The following is a 19,554-nucleotide window of genomic DNA, read 5'->3' as shown; positions in this document are numbered from 1 at the left end:
TGCATCACCCCGGCAGCTGACCATTAGGGTCTTCATCACCTTTGGTCACACGGGAACCACGAAGGGGTAATCCAATTACCCCGCCCCCAGAGAACAGTATATCTGGGATCCACACTATCCGTACCCTACCTTAGGTCTTCCCCTTTCATACTGACTGTCACTCTGTCAGAGTAGGCAACAATGCTCAAACACGCAGGCCCCCCCCGCCCCCTCTTTATTCCTCTTAGCCCATGGAACTCAGGACAACTCCACTCCAGGACAGGTGCAGTATATCCCAACATTGTGGGCCTGCCACGTTGGCAAACGTCTCTCTACTCCTCCCTTTGATTCCTAGTCTCTGTATGTTGGTGTGTGTGTGATATTTTGAGTGCTTGTGCGCACATTCTATTAAGTAAACCTTTTGAAACTAAAATCCATTGTCTCAGCCTTATTCTTTGAATCACGGTTTGGACTCCCGTAGACATAGGTTAAGATCATGCAAGTTATGCCCAGTGCCGGTTATTGATTTGCTAATTCCCCAATATAAAATCGTAACCGGGCATTTTGGATAACGAGTACTTGAAGGGCTGTCATATGGAGGATGGTGCAGAGTTGTTTTCTGTTGCCCTAGGAGGTCGGACCAGAACCAATGGGTTGAAATTAAATCAAAAGAGTTTCAATCTAGACATTAGGAAGAATTTTCTAACAGTTAGAGTGGTTCCTCAGTGGAACAGGCTTCCTCAGGAGGTGGTAAGTGCTCCTTCCCTGGAGGTTTTTAAGCAGAGGCTAGATGGCCATCTGTCAGCAATGCTGATTCTATGACCTTAGGCAGTTCATGAGAGGGATGGCATGTTGGCCATCTTCTGGGCATGGAGTAGGGGTCGCTGGGGGTGTGTGGGGGAGGTAGTTGTGAAATTCCTGCATTGTGCAGGGGGTTGGACTAGATGACCCTGGTGGTCTTTTCCAACTCTATGATTCAATGATTCTATGATCGCAACAAATCAGAATTTGATCAAACTGGGAAATGTTCTATCAAGGTCCAGACAGTAGAGGAAGAAGGAAGTGTGAGCACAATGTTTGGGCATGACACTGATGTACTTCTATTTAATTAGAGTTTCTTTTGTGATGTTTGAATGCAGCTCAGCTAATTTCTCCCAAAACCAGGGGGAAATTGAGAGATTCATACTACATACTACAGAGATTCTTCTGTAGCCCCAGGTTATGATGAGTAACAAACAAAAAGGCATATTCAAGGCAATGATAACACTGTTAGACAGATGAGTTCCTTTCTCATGATGGAATAAGGCAGGCTAATGCATATTCATTCTTTGAGAAGGAAATGATAGTATTTTGCACAAAAATGCAGAATGCCTGATCCAGATGCTGAAAGTCAAATGCAAATCAGGGATTATAGATCAGACCAAAAAAAAACCTCCAGTGCAGAAATGTTTGTTATATATCTCCTGCTCATATATAGAAGATGTTGCCTATTTACCTTGTGTCTAGAGGATAGAGGACAAGCAGTGGAAGACTGATATTCCTTCAGTCTATGTGTTTGTTCTTCCAAGCTGCTGGCTCATAAAAGGAATATATCATCATAAACTTCCATGAGTCCCTTAAGAGAATTCAGGTTCAACCAACATGCTGTTCCTATCAACATACAGTATCAGATCCTCAACTGTGTTGCAAGTACAAAACATATTTTATACACGAGCTGATACCTATTTGTAGAAGCAAATCCCCACTGTCAACAGTTGACCCACTCTTCTTTAGTAGAAGCGATTACAATTATTTATTTAGATCTCTGTGCTTCACAATGCCTAAAGCCAGTCCCTTTGCCTTTGTACCCAGAAGTGAAAATACAGCCTATCATCCGCTATGTATTTTAGGTACCTACCTGGAAGATAGGGTTGCCAGGTCCACGTTGGGAAATACTTGGAGATTTTGAGGGTGGGCCCTGAGGAGAGCGGGGTTTGGAGAGGGGAGTGACTTCAATGCCATAGAGTTCAATTGCCAAAGTGGCCATTTTCTCCAGGGGAACTGATCTCTGTCGCCTGGAGATTAGTTGTAATAGCGGGAAATCTCCAGCCACCACCTGGAGGTTGGCAATCCTACTGGAAGAGTCATATTTTATTTACCTTCCTTTGAGTAATTTTATAAAGATCATGACAGGAAGGAGGAAATAAGGGGGGAAATTACATGGAATGGTCCAGATTGTCAGTAAAAACATTTAAAATATTGGTGGGTTTTTTAGGTTTGTTTTTAAAGACAGCTCTAATAAACAGAGTTTGGTTGATCTACCCAGGGTGTAAAATTAACTCATGAGACCCCTGTATAGCTCACATTTCTGCTATTTACCATAAGACCTGTGTCCTATCATAGCAAAAACTGGGGGCGGGGGAGAAAAAGAAAGAAAGAAATGTATTTTAGAGCAGCCCTGAGAACAACTGGCATTAAGTACATCTTACAAGACCAAGTTTCTCAAAACTGATTCAGAACGCATCTTTCCAGCACAAGAGAATAACTACTGAAGCTTCTGCAAATGTAAGGCTAACAGATGGAGCATGTTGGCCCCATCCAAGCTAAGTCAATGGGCCTACTCAAAAGAAGCTCTTATCTTGCAGAGCTGGAAGATAAATTATGACAGTTAAGCTCTGCTTGCCAAAACAAATGATTAAAGTCTATTTAACAATGCAATGGCTTTGATTTGAGATTTTCATCATGTTTATTCATTTACTGGCTAATTTGGAACATTCAGTAGACTGTAAATGGGTCTTCAAGTTTCATTGCTAAGGACATTCATCTACATTAGAAGACAATGTTTGGCGTATGCTACTCCTTTCTGCAACCCCTCCCACCAATCCTTCTAAGGCAAGTTACCTTTCAGGATTTGAACATGGAATTTCAATCAGATCAGATGCAATATGTATCAGAAACATGACTAAAACATTAATGATGTTTGCACATCCTAGGAAAACACAGATTCTTCTTGATAGTCATTAATCACATATAGATTACATTTGTTCTTAGATTCAGACATTTCTCCTTCCATAGCAGTACATTAATACTGTAGTAGTCCCTAGAGCTGAGTCTATCTGGCTATTTTCATTTTTTTATTCTATATATTATCATTACTGCTAGTTTTGGTCTTTCTCACTGCAGTTATTGGCACTGACAATCCGTTTGTTTCAGCCAGCATGATGTTGTGATTAAGAGCAGTGGTTTGGAGCAGTGGACTCTGATCTGGAGTGATTCCCCACTCCTCCACGTGAGTGGCAGAGGCTAATCTAGTGAACTGGCTAGTCACACTCTCTCAGCCCCACCTACCTCACCAGAGGTAGGCTTTTGGGGCAGAGCCTGAGGAGGGCAGTCTTTGGGGAGGGGAGGGACTTCAATGCCATAGAGTCCAATTGCCAAAGAGACCATTTTCTCCAGGTGAACTGATCTCTATCAGCTGGAGATTTGTTGCAATAGTGGGAGATCTCCAGCTACCACCTGGAGGTTGGCAACTAAAAGGAGCTGATGCCCCTTAAAGGAATGTTCTACTTTCTTGTCCAGGTACCACTTCTAGCAGCAAAGGGGGAGATTGCCTCTGAGGTTCCTGTGACACTGAAGAGAAGTAGACGGGCTAAGTCTTTCTGGCTAGTGGTGGGTCCTGCACTAGACCTGGGGCCTCAGCAGATGCACAACCATTCTGACACTTGATGCCTGCCCTGAATATGGCAAATGACAAGAATCCGATCAGACAAGACCAAATCACATGCAAATGCCCCCTGAATGTTAATATTCTAGTGTGGAATGAATCCAAAGATTAGCACATAATTTTGAACTTCGATGTCATTAAAGAAAATAAATGTTTTCCTTAGAGAAAGTAATAGACGGTTTCTAACGTTCTGGTACATTAGTCTCTCCTATGCCCTTGCATATGATACCATCATCTTTAATGCACATATTATCATGTTAAAGAGAGAGAAGTGAGAGTTAATAAAGTGAATCGTTTCAATATCTGTACACTTACTGGAAAGTGTCAATTATTTCTACTCTGTAGGGCTGTTAAAAGGGTCTTCAGGGGACCTTCTTTCCATTAGATGGCAACTATGACCAAAGAATCTGTTTAACTGTTGTTCTGACTGACACGTATGTAAAGGAACTCACTCTCCAAGAGTATCCACGTTCTGGTGTGGTTTCAAAGACTCAGGCCATACCCAACCTGTGGCTGTCCATAATGAATGGAAAGATGAACAGGGAGAACAATCTAGTCTTATTGATTTTAAGGCCTCCTTTAAAAGATGCTATTCCTCTATCCAGAGTGTTTCTTACAACAGAGCTAAGTAGACGTGATGGCTAAGGAAGTGTGTTGTGAGTCTAAAAGACCCTTGTTCAGGCTCCATCTACGCATCATTTAGAGAGTGGGGGCATTCCTCAGTAGGAGAGCATCTGCTTTGCATGTAGACAGCCCCAGGTTTGCCAGCTCTGGGTTGGGAAATACTTGGAGATTTTGGGGGTGGAGCCTGAGGGGGGCAGGGTTTGGAGAGGGGAGGGACTTCAATGCCATAGTGTCTAATTGCCAAAGTGGCCATTTTCTCCAGGGGAACTGATCTCTGTCACCTGATCAGTTGTAATAGTGGGAAATCTCCAGCCACTACCTGGAGGTTGGAGGAAAGAAAAAAGACACCACTGTGCGTATACCTGAAGGGTTTGGAAATCAGCACAGGAGTGAATGAATATAACAAAGTGCAAATATTTATATAAATAAATCCCAGACTGAATCCCTGCCTTAAACGCTCTAGTAGTACATGTGAAAGATCTAAACTAAAATACTGGGGAGCCTCTGCCAAACACAGTAAATAGGTCTGACTTCGATAGACCAATCGTCTAACTTAGTATAAGGCAGCTTCATATGTTCTTTAATAGGGTATCATTTTGGGGAGGGTTTATGGTTCTGCGGTAGAGCATCCACATTATATGCAAAAGATCACAGTTTCAATCCCAAACATCTCCATTTAAAGGGATCAGGGAGTAGGCGCTGTGAAAGACTGAGATCCTGGAGAGCCACTGCCAGTCATAAGAGACCAGTAGTGGATATCATTGCACAATAGCACCCATTCACCTCCAGGAATCTTGTCTACACAGGGAAATTAAGTTGGATGATTGCTATAGCACGATATGATCATGCAAATACAACAATTTGTGGATGCAGCCTCTATTCAAAACTTTGCCCCTGGCTCCACAGCCAAGCACTAACTCACACCAAATATCTGAATCTGTGGCTCCTGTCTTACTGAGCAAGTTGACAACTGCAAAAGTGGGGGAGGTGGAATGGAGAAGTATGGAGGAGTATTCTGACTTAGAAATATTCAGTTACAATCCCACAGATAGCAGCTGCACCCTGTTGGTCCCTCGTGCAATTACATAATGGTATTAAATGACAATTCCTCTTGTACTGAGCCTCTGAGTCAGATTCCTCAGAGTATTCCTGAGGATTCCTCCCACAATAATACTGGCCTGTACCCTACTACTCTGCACACCCGAGTTTGAAGCCTTCTTCTAGCCTAAGGGGCCTTTCCCCAACTTACAGGCTTCCTCTTCCAGCAGAAGAACCACTTAAATTGGAAGAAGGCTCCGGAGGCTAGAGGAAGGCTTCAGACTTAACACTTTTGTATTAAAAAAACACGACACAGGCAATATCTTGTTGTAAATATTACAATAACCCTTTGAAGGAAAGGAGTATTATTGTCCGCGCAGGCTAAGAGGCTTGCCTGAGGCCCTGTGATGAGTTCATGGCAGAAGTGAGATTTGAACCAGGATCCCTTTGATGTGTTGCTATGCTCTGCCAGTTGCCAGTGTTGCAACTGCTCAGTACAACAGGGATCAGAATTTTCATGGACCAGAAATGCATCATGCTTTACACAGGCTCTACAAGGAACAAGGGAAGCTCCCTTCTTTATTCCCCAAGCAAATGGAGTTTCAAACTCCAGAAATACCTGGCTATATGATGAAGTCCCCAATAACTAGAGAATTTCATCTACGCAAACCCTAAGAAATAGATGTGCATTCAGTACATTAGGAGCACCAATATCAGCTCCAGATGGAAAGTTCACTTCTTCTCAGAGGGACACAGCAGCACTGCAAAAATGCTACTATGTTGCAAAGAACTATGTGTAGACTGTGCCACCTGCATTAATACCATATTCCTTTCCTCCATCGTGTGGTCAACGCTAATCACAGAGGTGCTAAACTGGGTGCACAAGTGCTGTGTGATGTTTCAGCATTAATGCACGAAATCCTCCTAAAACCCTTTGTACAAATATGCCCTGATCCTGCAAGGGTGATCTGCACATATATCCAGCATGGATACAGGTGCATCCCTTCTGTATTCGCAACATAATGTTTATCCAGGCTCCAACGAGTTGACCATGTACGACCTTAATGTGCTGGATGTGCCTTTGATGTGCACGTCCATTTGGATTTTCCTACAATTGTTACAAGCAACTTGTTTTTGTACACAATGGACTAATCTTTGTTCTTTTTCTATCCACAGACCCCCGCCCGAGACTGTATGACATGAAGTATGAGCAATCCTCTAACAGCCTACCCAATCTCAACCATCGCCTACCACTGGGGGCACAGTCTTAAATTAAGTCTATATTCTGTTGCCTGACAGATAGAAACTCACCAACTGATATCCCTCTTGTATGGTTTATTCCATTAGGGGAGTCTTAACAGGAAATAAATGAGAATTGGAACAAATTCTCCAGCTCGTTCTGAAAGAGATTCTGAGCTCTTGACTCACTTACTTACATATCAATTGAGTCCTCTTAGCTGGATTTAAATTGAGTTGAGACCGAGCTGCTTAAGACAAAATTGCATCTTTTCCCCTACAGAATGTTCTTCATGATATTAAAACATGAACAAAGGGATATTGGGGGGATGGGGGGGGAAGAATCATGTTATCGCCACCAGAGAGGCCTTCATAAAAATTTATTCTGATGGCTGACTAACTCGCCTAGTCTGCCAATTCTCAATACAACCCTCTCTCTTTGATTGTTTAAGAGCCTTTTCTGGTCATGTTTGCAAAGATACAAAACCAGAAAAACACTCAATAAATATGTTCTTGAAGACCAACAGAGAGAAGGGAGAAAGAACAATGGGGCTGTTCAAACCATTCCTGCATGTCTGAAGCAGCTGCAGGGGGTGAGATTTGGCTCAGACACCTGCCCCCACCCTATCACTGTGCCTGTCTGCCAATGCCCCTTTCTGTTGCTCTCATCACTAGAGTTGCTAATGTCCAGGTACTAGCTGGAGATCTCCTGCTATTACTACTGCTATCACTGTGCCTGTCTGCCAATGCCCCTTTCTGTTGCTCTCATCACTAGAGTTGCTAATGTCCAGGTACTAGCTGGAGATCTCCTGCTATTACTACTGGTCTCCAGCCGATACAGATCAGTTCACCTGAAGAAAATGACTGTTTTGGCACTTGGACTTTATGGCATTGAAGTCCCTCCCCTCCCCAAACCCCACCCTCCTCAGGCTCCGCCCCCAAAACCTCCTGCCGGTGGCAAAGAGACACCTGGCAACCCTACTCATCACCCAGCCACATCTACCCCCTGCCCACAGCATTGTTTGGAGGCCCTTTTCAGCACAAGTTTTCTGAATAAAGACAATTGCTTTCTTTTTTGGGTTTTAATCCCCCCTTTTATAGTTTAGGACTTTTCTGCAAACCTGGGGGTCCTCAGGTTTTGGGGGAAATCTCTCTTATCTCAACATGATTCGTATGTGTAGACTGAAGTATCCAGATATGGGGCCATGTCGACTATTAGATATATTGCTGTGTATATGCTGTATCATTGCTTACATTCTTGGGTGCCTTGGGTCCCAACATATTTTGGAGAAAAGTTGCTGTGCAGGATAGGAGGGAAGGAATGGGGAATAAGATTGGTTGCATTTGTTGTTGTTGTTTTGGATGCATGCCACTTTGGGTTCTCATTGGGGAGGAAAGTGGGATATAAATAATTTAAGAAGAAGAAGAAAGCATCATATAGTGTCCCTCTCCACTATCTGCCTTGGATTGTTAAATCTTAGCACACATTCAAGCAGCAATTCCCAATGAGACAATATTATCACATGGGCTAGGAAGGACTTCATTAACTAGAACACTCTGAGAATTAAGTTAACAGGTTTCTTAAAGTCAAATATCCTATGTAGAATAGTACACTGCTCCATTAAGACTATTACCTGTAAAATAAGCTTTCAGCATTAATGCAGACTAAAAGGCAACACACACAAAGACAGACAGGAGAAGGGCAAAAGCTACATCATCATCATCATCATCATCATCATCTTATATTCTAATAGCAATGTCAGCCAAATCTTTGGATACTTAAATCCAATGACTGGAGCTGTAAACGCGCAACACGGAGACTGCAGCTGTGAACAAGAAAGATAGATCTTTCTGCAAACCTGAAAAGGGCCCCAGGTTTGCAGAGAAATCTGAAATCTAAACAATTATATTTGGGTTTTTAAAAACCCCAAAATGCTAAAAGAAGCACTTGTAGCTTTAAGAAACAGAAGCCCTCAGTGGCTGTTGATAAGCAACCACAGATTCCAGGCTTGGTTCTGTCAGTAAACGGCATGAAAAGGGGCAAGGCCCTTTCCAGACATATTTTGGCTTTGCAGGAGGACTCATTGGGGCCAGGATTTGCTAGGGTTGACAGCTCCAGATTGGGAAATTCCTGTGGGTTTTGTGCTGTAGTCTGAGGAGGAGAGGGTTTGGGGAGGGGAGAGGAGAGGAGAGGCTTCAACTGGATATAAGGCCTCAGAGTCCACCCTCCAAAGCAGTAATTTTCCCCAGGGGGGCAGATCTCGGTCATCAGGAGTTCAGTTCTAATTTTGGGAGATCTATAGGTCCCACCTCTTCCTCTCCTCTCCCCCTTTATAGAGGGGCCCTTTCTCAAGTTTTTTCACTCCCATCCCACCCCTGCTCACAGGGTTTTTCTGAGTTTAAAATGGAGGAGAGGAGAATGAAGTAAGGTGTTTTGAGTGCCCATTGTGGAGAATGGTGGGCTATAAATGAAGAAAATACTGTCAGGTGGAGGGAAAGAGGAAATAGTGTGGGGAAGTTGAGATAGGAAAAAATGGGTGCCCTTCGCAAGTTCTCAAGTCCTTGCAGGTTCCCCACTGTGCAACAGTACCTGGCTTTGCAACCAGCACAATGCCACTGGGCCATAGTTTTCCCGGGTAGAGGGTGCCAGGGGTAGGGTAGGGCAAAAAACTAAAAATGGGAGGAAGAAAAATGTTGGTTAACTGGCGGCTGGGAAGGAGAGGGTGCAGGAAAGGGGAAAAGGCTATGGGGGCTTTCAAGGAAAAGAAAAAGGAAATAGTGGGGATGAGGGAAATTCACCCCAAAAGTCCTTGTAGGTTTCTTGCTTGTCTTAATTAAAAGCAGAGGATCATCTCAAAAGCAAGTTGTCTGAGACCTGCAGCATCAGGCATTTCGAAGCATCACTCCATCTTCTTAAACACATCATGTCCCCAATTAGGTATATCAAGAGCTGCATCTGTACCATTTCACTCATTTCCAGAGCGCATAAGAAGTTACATTGGTAAGTCATTAGGTTGAACTAAAGCCTTTGCTGGGTTTAATTAATTTCAATATTCATGGAAGAAGGATATGTTGGGAAGTGTTGTTCTTAATCAGAACAGACACTGCTGTTCTGTAATGCAAATTGCTCCTTCTGACGTGGACAATAACAGCAGCCTGTTATGAAACTGAAATGAATGTTAATAAAAGGGCAGGAGGAAATGTCAGCTGATCCCAGCACCTGCCTAATGGATGCCTCATAACCTGATGAGCACCAAGTGAGGGCTGCCAACCTCTTCTTGTAGATAATCTACTACAGACTGATTGGCATTTCTGGGTTGCCATAGGGCACAGCAAAAAGCACAGTAGAAAGTAGCTCCAGATTGTAATAATAATAATTGGTAAATTTCAGGTTTATTGGGCCTGATTTTGGGGGAAAACCTGGAAAAAGCCAAATATCCATACCAGTAAAGGTGTACTCAGCTTTATTTCCGGGTTTACTGAAAAAAATTGTGCCCATTTTGGTCTACAGGGATTTTTTTGAAGCTCCTGTGGGGGCATTTTTGGAGTTAGAGTCCCCAAATTTTCAGGGTAGCTTCAAAGGATGCTCCTTGCATGAACCCCGAAGGCTAGTTAAGATTGGGTCAGGGGGTCCGATTTTATGGAGTCCTGAAGGGGTCAACCCCCTTCTCCATAGAAAAACATTGTAAACATTGTACAATCTTATGGGGTCTTTGGGACCCCATAAGATTGGACTCCCGGGCCCATTCCTCACCAACCTTTGGGGTTCATACAAGGAGAGCTCCTTAAAGCTACCCTGAAAATATGGGAACTCTACCTCCAAAAATGCCTCTCTCAGAGCTCATTAAAAACATTCCCATAGGGAAAAGCCTGGGGAATGCTGAAGCTGAAAAAAAGCTGAATACCTATTCGACTGATTCAGTGATTGGCTATCCGGCTTCGGCTTTATTCCCAGTTTTAATATTATGGTTAAATTAAACCTGAAAGAAGCCAAAAAGGCCTTTCTTGAGTTTATTTTCAGTTCAGGTTTATTGATATACACCGCCCTAGTCAGGACTTCCCTTTCGCCTCTGAAACAGTCATAACCAAGGAGAGGCCAGTGGGTGGAGGATGAAGAAAGCATGCAGAATAGGCAAATAAAGAACAAATTGAAGGAAGATTAGGTGGAGAATGAGTCTTGAATTAAAGGGCAGATGAGTCAGGGGACTGAGAAGGCTCTGCAGAAGAGATCTCATGATACCTAAGATGTGGAGTAGTGCTGCATACCCTGGAGGGAATGAGAGAAGTGTTATGGGGGCTGGTCAAGAAACAGGATGCTTGAAACAAGTGGAACCAAGAAGTGTCCTGAAAAGCTAGGAAACAATGGATGGTGAAGCCACGAACAAGGAGAAGCCAAGAAGATAATAGGAATGGGGCAAACACTGCACACAGGTCACAATCAGATGGTGCAGCACAGCTGCTACTGTGTATACATGTTCATCTCCTTTCTCTCCCCTCCTGCATGGAGCTCAATGATCTAGTTTTTAATGATTAGGGTTGCCAACCTACAGATAGGGCTGTCAATTTGGTTCATCCTGGTTCAACCCCCGATTCGGTGGTTCCAGATCGGGAAGAACTGAATTCAAAATAGGTGGGCCTTCCCTGAAGCCGGCGTGGGCGCTTTAAACAGATTTGAGCCTAACGGCCGGGAAGGAACAGATCTGTTTCCCCCCCGCCCGGCTTCAGGGGGCTTCCCTGAAGCCAGGGGGGCCCTTTAAACAGATCTGAGCCTCCCGCTGGGATCTGTTTAAAGGCCCCCCGCGAGCCTTCGTGGAAGCCCCGTGAAGGCCCGCAGGGGGGATTTCCCCCCGAACTCCAGATCTCGCCCGAATTTCAGGGATCCGAAGCGGGGGAGTTCGGCCCGAATTTAAAAGGGCCGAATTTTGCCGAAACTGAACTTTACCGAATTTTTTTTTCAACAGCCCTACCTACAGGTGGTGGGTGGAGATCTCCTGCTATTACAACTGATCTCCAGGTGACAGAGATCAGTTCCCCTGGAGAAAATGGCTGCTTTAGCCAGAGTAACCTCTGGTGCTTTGCACATTTGTTTCTGTCTTCCATCAGAGGTTTTTCCCCATTCTTTTTTTCTGCTTTGGCAATTGGACTCTATGGCATCGAAGTCCCTCCCCTCTCCAAACCCTCTCCTCCTCAGACTTCACCCCAAAATCTCGAGGTATTTCCCAACCGGGAGCTGGCAGCTCTGTTCATGATATTTGAATGCCTGGGCTTGTGAAACTAGGTGTTTGTTTCCCTCCACCACAAAATGAATTCTAAACTGGGATTAAACTGAAGTTGTTATGGGAAAGGGAGTTTCTTTTTCCAAATTTCACTTTTGTAGATATAACCATAAATTCCTCTTATTCTCTTTTTTCTCTTTTAAAAGAAGGACTTCTCTTTAATTTCTCTCTCATTTCTCTTTAAAGAGAAATTAATGCAATTGTTTTATGTTACAAACTACCGTGTGGTGCTCTAGCAGAACGTTAATGTGTGGGAACACAATTGCCTGCCATCAATTGTGAACCTCCCTGCCCCTTCTCTCTTCCAATTTCTGATCAAAAACAGACTTAAAAAAAAACGAGTTGTTGGATTTCAGAGGGGAAATGGGTAAAGAGGAATTAATATATATAATAATAATAATAATAATAATAAGAAGAAGAAGAAGAAGAGTTGGTTTTTATATGCCGACTTTCTCCACCACTTAAGGGAGACTCAAACCGGCTTACAATCACCTTCCCTTCCTCTCCCCACAACAGACAACCTGTGAGGTAGGTGGGGCTAAGAGAGCTCTAAGAGAACTGTGATTAGCCTAAGGACACCCAGCTGGCTTCATATGTAGGAGCAGGGAAACCAACCCAGTTCACCAGAGTCCGCCACTCATGTGGAGAAGTGGGGAATCAAACCTGGTTCTCCACATTAGAGTCCACCGCTACTAACCACCGCTCTTAACCACTAGACCATGCTGGCTAGGCAAAGAAGGGACTCAAGGTCCCTAGGCATACAGTCTAGACCCCAACTAAAGAATTCTGCAAATTATTGTATCTTCTGAAACTGCAACATGGTCCGTGAGAAACTCTAAGGGGGCAATGAGAGCCAAGGAGGAGTGGATGGTGTTACTGAACTTTACGTACTGATTTGAAGTCACCAGCCAATTTGAGGGGCAACAGGCATTTAGTACAAAGCTAGTGCTGATCTTCAGAACCCTCAAATTGCTGTCTTTTTTAAAAAAATGCAATTAGTGTCAGCTGGGATAAAATACTTACCCTCACTGAAGTATTACCATGTTTATTGGTAATGAAATGTTTATGGAGCAATTTGGTATGCTAGTAAAGGAGTGAATGAATTTAGTTCAGGATGAAGAGACAGGAAGTGTGAAGGACTCCTAAATCACTTTGAAGCAGATATGCATGGCAAAGCACTGTGCACACATTCATACAAATAAAATTGTCAAAAAACCGCCCACTCACTTTATCCATTCCTCTGGATAAAGTGAACATTGCCATCACTAAATGCTTCAAGTGGGATGTTGGAAATACATTAAAATATTGCACCACTGAGTATTGGTTGTGCTCTTCAAGTCTACTTGATCATCCAGACCTGATTCATATACACAGTGGAAGGAGAGCTGGTGAAAGGCAAGGAGAGAGAGCCAATATGGGGAAGAATGATTAGCTTGACATAGTCTACTGAGAGACAGACTGATGTACTAGTTAGAGTGTCAAATGAGGCCCAGAGAGATCCAGGCTCAAATCCTGAGTCAGCCTCAAAGCTGCTGTGTTTCCTTGGGCCAATCACACTCTCCCTGTAGTCTACCTCAAAGGACTATTGTGAGGGCAAAATAGAGGAAGAAATATATCTGCAGCCCTGAGTTCCTTGAAGGAAGCACAGGATTATTATTTTTAAAAAGAGATAGGTGGGATCACAAATGAGGCAGATAGCTTGCTCTAGCCGCTAACAGAGCTGAACTGAGCCCTTACATACTTACTTATTTACTTTTTATTTTTAATCTGAGGAAAGCAAGATTGCAGGTGCATCTGTCCCTCAGGTTTTTTGAAGCCATTTGTATCTTGAAAGTATTATATTTACCTAAATTCCTTATGTAGGACAGGCAGTGAACAAAGAGACATGGCATGGAGATTAGACAGGCATCATGATTCTGATATCAAACAGTGTCCACTAGTGAAGTCTGGGAGCTTTTCAGATATAAATCCTGAATCTCAAATGTTGGAGATGTTTTGACTGTGGTGTAAACCCAGAGCAACAGGTTTGTGCTGAGAGAGATGTTAAGATATGCTTTCCCTTTTTGAACAACAAAGCACTATAACTTACTGGAATCTCACACAACTCAGCCAAGTGGCTGGGGGAACCAGTGTGATGTAGTGGGTTAGCATGTTGGACCAAACCTTGGAGATCCAGATTCAAAACCCATTATATCATGAAGCTTGCTGAGGGACTTTAGGCCAGTCACTTGCATGGATCCTACCATCACAATGAGTATCCATTTTCTCCCTGGGAACTCCCTGGGAACTGGTCTCTATAGTCTGAAGATGAGCGGTAGTTCCAGGAAATCCTCAGGCCCCAGCTGGAGGTTGCCAGTCTAAGTAGCTGACCTTTTGACTTTTCGCCATCATGGCCGAGGAGGATTACATTGTCAGGAGAAATCATGTGTCACCTAGCAACATGAAAAAGGTGTTTTGTTAGAGTGTCAGACAATGATCTGGGAGGTCCAGGTTTGAATTCCAACTCTGTTATGGAACCTTGCTGGGTGACTTTGGGCCTATCACTCAACCAAAACCACCTCCCAAGGTTGTTGTTGTGAGGATAACGTAAAGGAGGGGAGAACCATGCAGCAGTAGTAGTTCTTGTCATTGTAGCAGCAGCAGCAGCAACAACAACAGTACCATAATCTGTGAAGGAATAAAATCTGTGAAGGAACAGACTATGTGATGGAACAAAACTACACTAAACCCCATAATTTAAATTCTAACTGGTGATGCTAGTGTATTTATCCAATTCATCAACTGATTGGACCTTATCATCTTCATCAACTGATTGGACTATATCGTTTTCTAGGTAGGCAGGTATGATACACTGAATATCACTGGATCCATGGCAACACAAGAACAGGAGTCTGGGGCTCAAATTCATACAGATGGTCCTCTCACTCAGTTGCCCTGAGCATCTGCTTCCCTGAGGCATCCCCATTCGGCAAGAGACTGGATTTTGTTCATGACTTCTGAATAGAAGCCTATTGTTCGAGCTGGAACAGAGCAACATGGCAACCCCTCTGGAATTAATGAGGATAATAAAATGTTGACTGACCAGTAAAGCAATAAAAAATATTTACACTTTGAAGGTTACTGTCTTGCCAGTATGTGGCCCCAATCTCCAGATTTTAGTATCCATAGATGGGGCTAATGTTGAGAATTAGATGCATTAATGCCCAACTGTATACAAAGTTAGTTGCTGCTGCAAGATATTTCCCTCAGTGTATAAAATGGATCCGGCTGCACGTTAGAATAAACTGTGCGTAAGTGCAAAACCCTCTCCAAAACACATTTGCTTGCCCTCAGAAAGAGCATGCAGCAATTTAATTTTAGCTTCACCAGACGATGCAGAGAAGCCACAAATACAAAAATACAGCAGGTGAACTCGGTGCAATCACTGCATATTCTCAGCCCTCCTCTGTGTTTTGCTCCTCTCTATTGCCATCATTATGAAATGGAAGAAGGCTAAAAAGGGATGTAACTTCGTTAAGTAATGATGACAAGTCAGTGGCTCCCTTTCTCAAACCTACATGAGGGACTGAAAGGCAGGGAATTTGGGACATGAGAGCAACAGCAGAGGCAGTCTTGAAACTATCAAAGCCAGAATAAATTAAGTTTCCTTCTTGGCTTGTATTGTTTATGGGGGGGGGAGCTCTCCCCCATTCAATAGGAATAAGACCTGTCTGTTATACAGAAGTAAGGTTAAAAGCTTTTTTTAACAGTGTGTAGGTATAATTCCAGATGTGCTCCTTTTGTCCCCCCTCCTTTTTTCTGGCCATTTGGTTAAGAATATGTATGGAATTTTTCTATTCCTGTTTTGACTGGGAGCAAAGGCAGAATCAGAAGGGAGCTGTGAAGTTAAAGTACAAACCATACCACTGGCCAAACGTTCTCTCTTATGAAGGGCAACAAAAGGTAAAATCTGACCTTCTTGCAATTTTGGAATATTATCATCCTCCTGAGAAGCACTGAATGGATATATAATAAAGACCCTACTGTGAAATCTCAATGCCTCGGGTATAAGGAAGGCCTGTTGTAAAGCAGCTATGCAAATGATTTTTGTCAAATACCCAATGACCTACCACCCAAGTCGCTTGGGTCTGTAGCAGAGTTAGTCCTCAAATGTCCTGGAAGATTTTTGTGTGTGTGTATTTAGTTTGCAACCATTCTTTTAAGTTTAGTATCATGACTAGTCTATGAGCAATTTTAAATTTTCCTCCCTCTTTCTCTGCCTCTCTTTTAATCTTGCTCTTCCTTCAAAGAGCTCAGGGTGGCACAGAATATTTTTTCTTTCTTCATTTTAGCTTCACATGTTAGTCGCTGAAGGACAGATACACCCAATGAGGGCCTAATCTAGGGCTATGCCCCTTTTGGGGGGAATTTTTTGGGTTCAGGTTTACTAAACCTTCACATTTTTGAAAAGCTGAAAAAGCCGAACCCAAGCAATTTGGCTTTTTTGAATAATGGGAAATGTTTGAGTTTAGTAAACCCGAACCCAAAAAATACCCAATGCAGAGACCATTCTGCACCACCAGAGTTCAGATCCCCACCGCCTGCCCTCTCCAGACTGTGGAGAGGGCCAGCGGCAGGGATCTGAGTCAGATCTCTGCTGCCAGCCCTCCCCGGACTGCAGAGAGGGAGGGCAGGGGGATTTGAGTCTACCCCCTCCAGACTGCAGAGAGGGCTGGCGGCGGGGATCTGAGTCAGATCTCCGCCAATAGCCCTCTCTGGACTTTGGCCATCTGAATCAGCCAGCAGGTACGTTAGGGGGAAGAGGGGAGGGAGGGGGAGAAATGGCAATAGGACCAAAGCAGCCGGGATCCATTTTTTTGGGCTCCCTTTCAATGCCACCGTTTTTTTTTACCAGTAAACCCTCCCCCCCCCAATACCAAATATGTATTTTTTGGGTTTTTTCCCCCGTTCAGGTTTAGCTGAATGCACACCCCTAGCCTAATCAGGATACCCTGTCCCCAGGTCTATCCCTGCTTCTGGTCAACAGAAAAGGTCTGCAAGTTCTAAGCCCATAACTTAATTATGGAGCTTGTCTAGGGACAGAAAGCTTTAGCTTTCCACTCAGACCATTTTCCTGACCTGAAATGGATGTTCACCATTATTTGCTCTACTAGGGAAACTTACATACAATATAAGAAGCTAAAGTTTCCCTTCTCTTAGCAGACTCCTCTTGGGAGATAACCACTCAAGTAGCCAAATTCTGCCTCCGGTCTAGTGGGATTCGTAAATGGCTAATTGAAAAGCCTTCCCCATAGAAGATCTTTCCTCCTCGTCTTCAAATCATCCTTCCCAGAATCATCAACTTTTATTATTTTATTTTTTTATTTTAAACCCAACTTTGATTTTTATTCAGAGCTGATATTGTATCAAAATAAAACTCGATTGACTGATACATACAATATATGTGTTGCTTATCAGTACATTCTAAGTTTCTCCAGTGGGCACATGGCAGCACCCCAGGGGCCATTTTAATTGAAGAAAATGGTGCAGGGAAAGGCTGAAGCTACCTCTCTTGGTGGTTCCAATCATGCTGGCTCTCGGCATATAACACATGTAAGCTAGCATGTAGTGAGAGTGAGAGACACTCTCCTTCAGTGTTACTCCTCTGAAGATGCCTGCCACAGCTGCTGGCGAAACGTCAGGAAAGAAAATACCAAGACCGGATAACCTACAAGAACCAACTGGCATGTAGTGTTTGAGAACAGCGGATTCTAATCTGGACAACTGTGTTCGATTCCCCATTCCATCACATGAAGCCTGCTGGGTGACCTTGGGCCAGTCACAGTTATCTCAGAATTCTCTCAGCCAATGTGGAGGCAGGCAATGGCAAACCACCTCTTAATGTCTCTTTCCTTGAAAACCCTATAGGGTCACCATAAGTCAGCTGTGACTTGATGGCACACACACACACACACAAAGAAAGTCATCCTCAAAGAATCAGTTTTGATATTACTTTCCCCCCCTAACGTGACAGATGGTGGTAGTTCCTCACACCTCTTCATACCCAGGCAAATTTGACATATTAATATGTAACATGGATTTTTCCAGTGGTCAAAGCTTTGGCTTATCTGTGTGGATTCCTTTTAGAACTCAAGTAACTTTGTGTCTACACAAAGTAAGTGACATTGGCTGCAGCCCTAAATACACTTTCCTGGGAGTAAGTCCCAGTGAACAAAATGGTACTTCCTTCTGAGTAGACCTGTTTAAGACAAAGAAATGAGGCTCAGGAGTAATGGCTTGCTCCCAAACACTTGACAAGTATATGTCTGAGTTGTTTTTTTCTGTTCCCTTGCTCTAAATCGTCATAAGATTCCGTTTCAAGCCCAAGCTGTTTGTCTTTGCTGTGTTATAGCTATAATATGACAATCTCCAATAAATTGCACAGAAAATGTCATCTAAAGGTCAGGGTCGAACATGCTTGAAAAGAATCAAATGCACAAAAACAAGTCTTCAGAGCATGCCGCTGTTGCCTGTCAAATGAATAGAGCAGATTGCCTATGAATGCATGACAATTAGAAACAGGATGGATTCATATGTGGTCCTCAAAACTGCAACTCTGTGACCTGGCTAGACATAACCTTACCCATTATTGTTGCAAAATAGAATTCCCCGTGAAGAGCTGAAGTTATATCTCATTCTGCTAGGGACTTCAGGCAGGAGTCTTTGCAGCTTTATACCCATACCTTTAAATGTATGGCTTGGATCTTACACAGCATGAGCACAGATCTGAAGCATAACCAGTGACCTTCCCTTCCCATTCACAGTCCTCTGTTCTCCCCATGGTAGCAGCCCTATTAGCCCAGATTAGCCTGATTTTGTCAGAGTTTAGAAGCTAAGCCGGGTCAGTACTTAGATGGGAGACCATCAAGAAAGACAGGGGCTGGTATGCAGAGGAAAGCAATGGCAAACCACCTCTGCTCATCTCTTGCCTTGAAAACGCCATGAGGTTGAACTTGATGGGGCTTCCATGAGTCGGTTGTGATTCGATGGCACACTTTACCTTTATTCTCCCCCAAATTGTGCCCCATGAACCAGTGGATCCCCAGAATCATCAGGGAGGTCCAAGTGGAGGAAATTAGTGAGAAGGGAAATTGGCTGAAATTACCTTACCCCTCTGCTGTGAGTATAAATGTTTACTGTGGGCACAAGTGCCAAACCTATCAGTATCTCAAATTTAACAACTCCTCCTCATTTCCCCCTCCTTGTCCATGCCACCTTACGTATGTGATTGCATCAGTGGAAGTTGTTTCCTGCCCAGGAGTACTTCTTTGGCATGAGTTGCAGATTGCTTGCTCTGGCACACACAGTGTGCATGGTTGCTTGGAATATTTGGCTCTTTTCGGTGGACTTGCTAGAATTCGGTATGATATTGAATGCCTGGTATGATTTTGACTGCTTAACAGTCTGATCCTCAGCAGAGTTACACCTTTCTAAGCTCACTGCTAAGTCTCTATATTCTTCCCCCAACAAACTTTGTTTCTGTGTTCACTTGTGTCTGAATTCTCAGCATGTCTTTCAGACTCATAGAAGACTTTCCCCATTTTGTCATAAGATCCTTAAAGCATTGCTTTAAGCCGGCAGCTGCTTTGCAGAGCAATCCTAAACAGACGGACTTCAATTGATTTATTTATGTACATAATTGCCACCATCACAACCCCC

The sequence above is a fragment of the Euleptes europaea genome, chromosome 14 (assembly GCF_029931775.1).
Source record: "Euleptes europaea isolate rEulEur1 chromosome 14, rEulEur1.hap1, whole genome shotgun sequence".
Taxonomy (NCBI): domain Eukaryota; kingdom Metazoa; phylum Chordata; class Lepidosauria; order Squamata; family Sphaerodactylidae; genus Euleptes; species Euleptes europaea.
Note: the sequence above shows the minus strand (reverse complement) of the source record.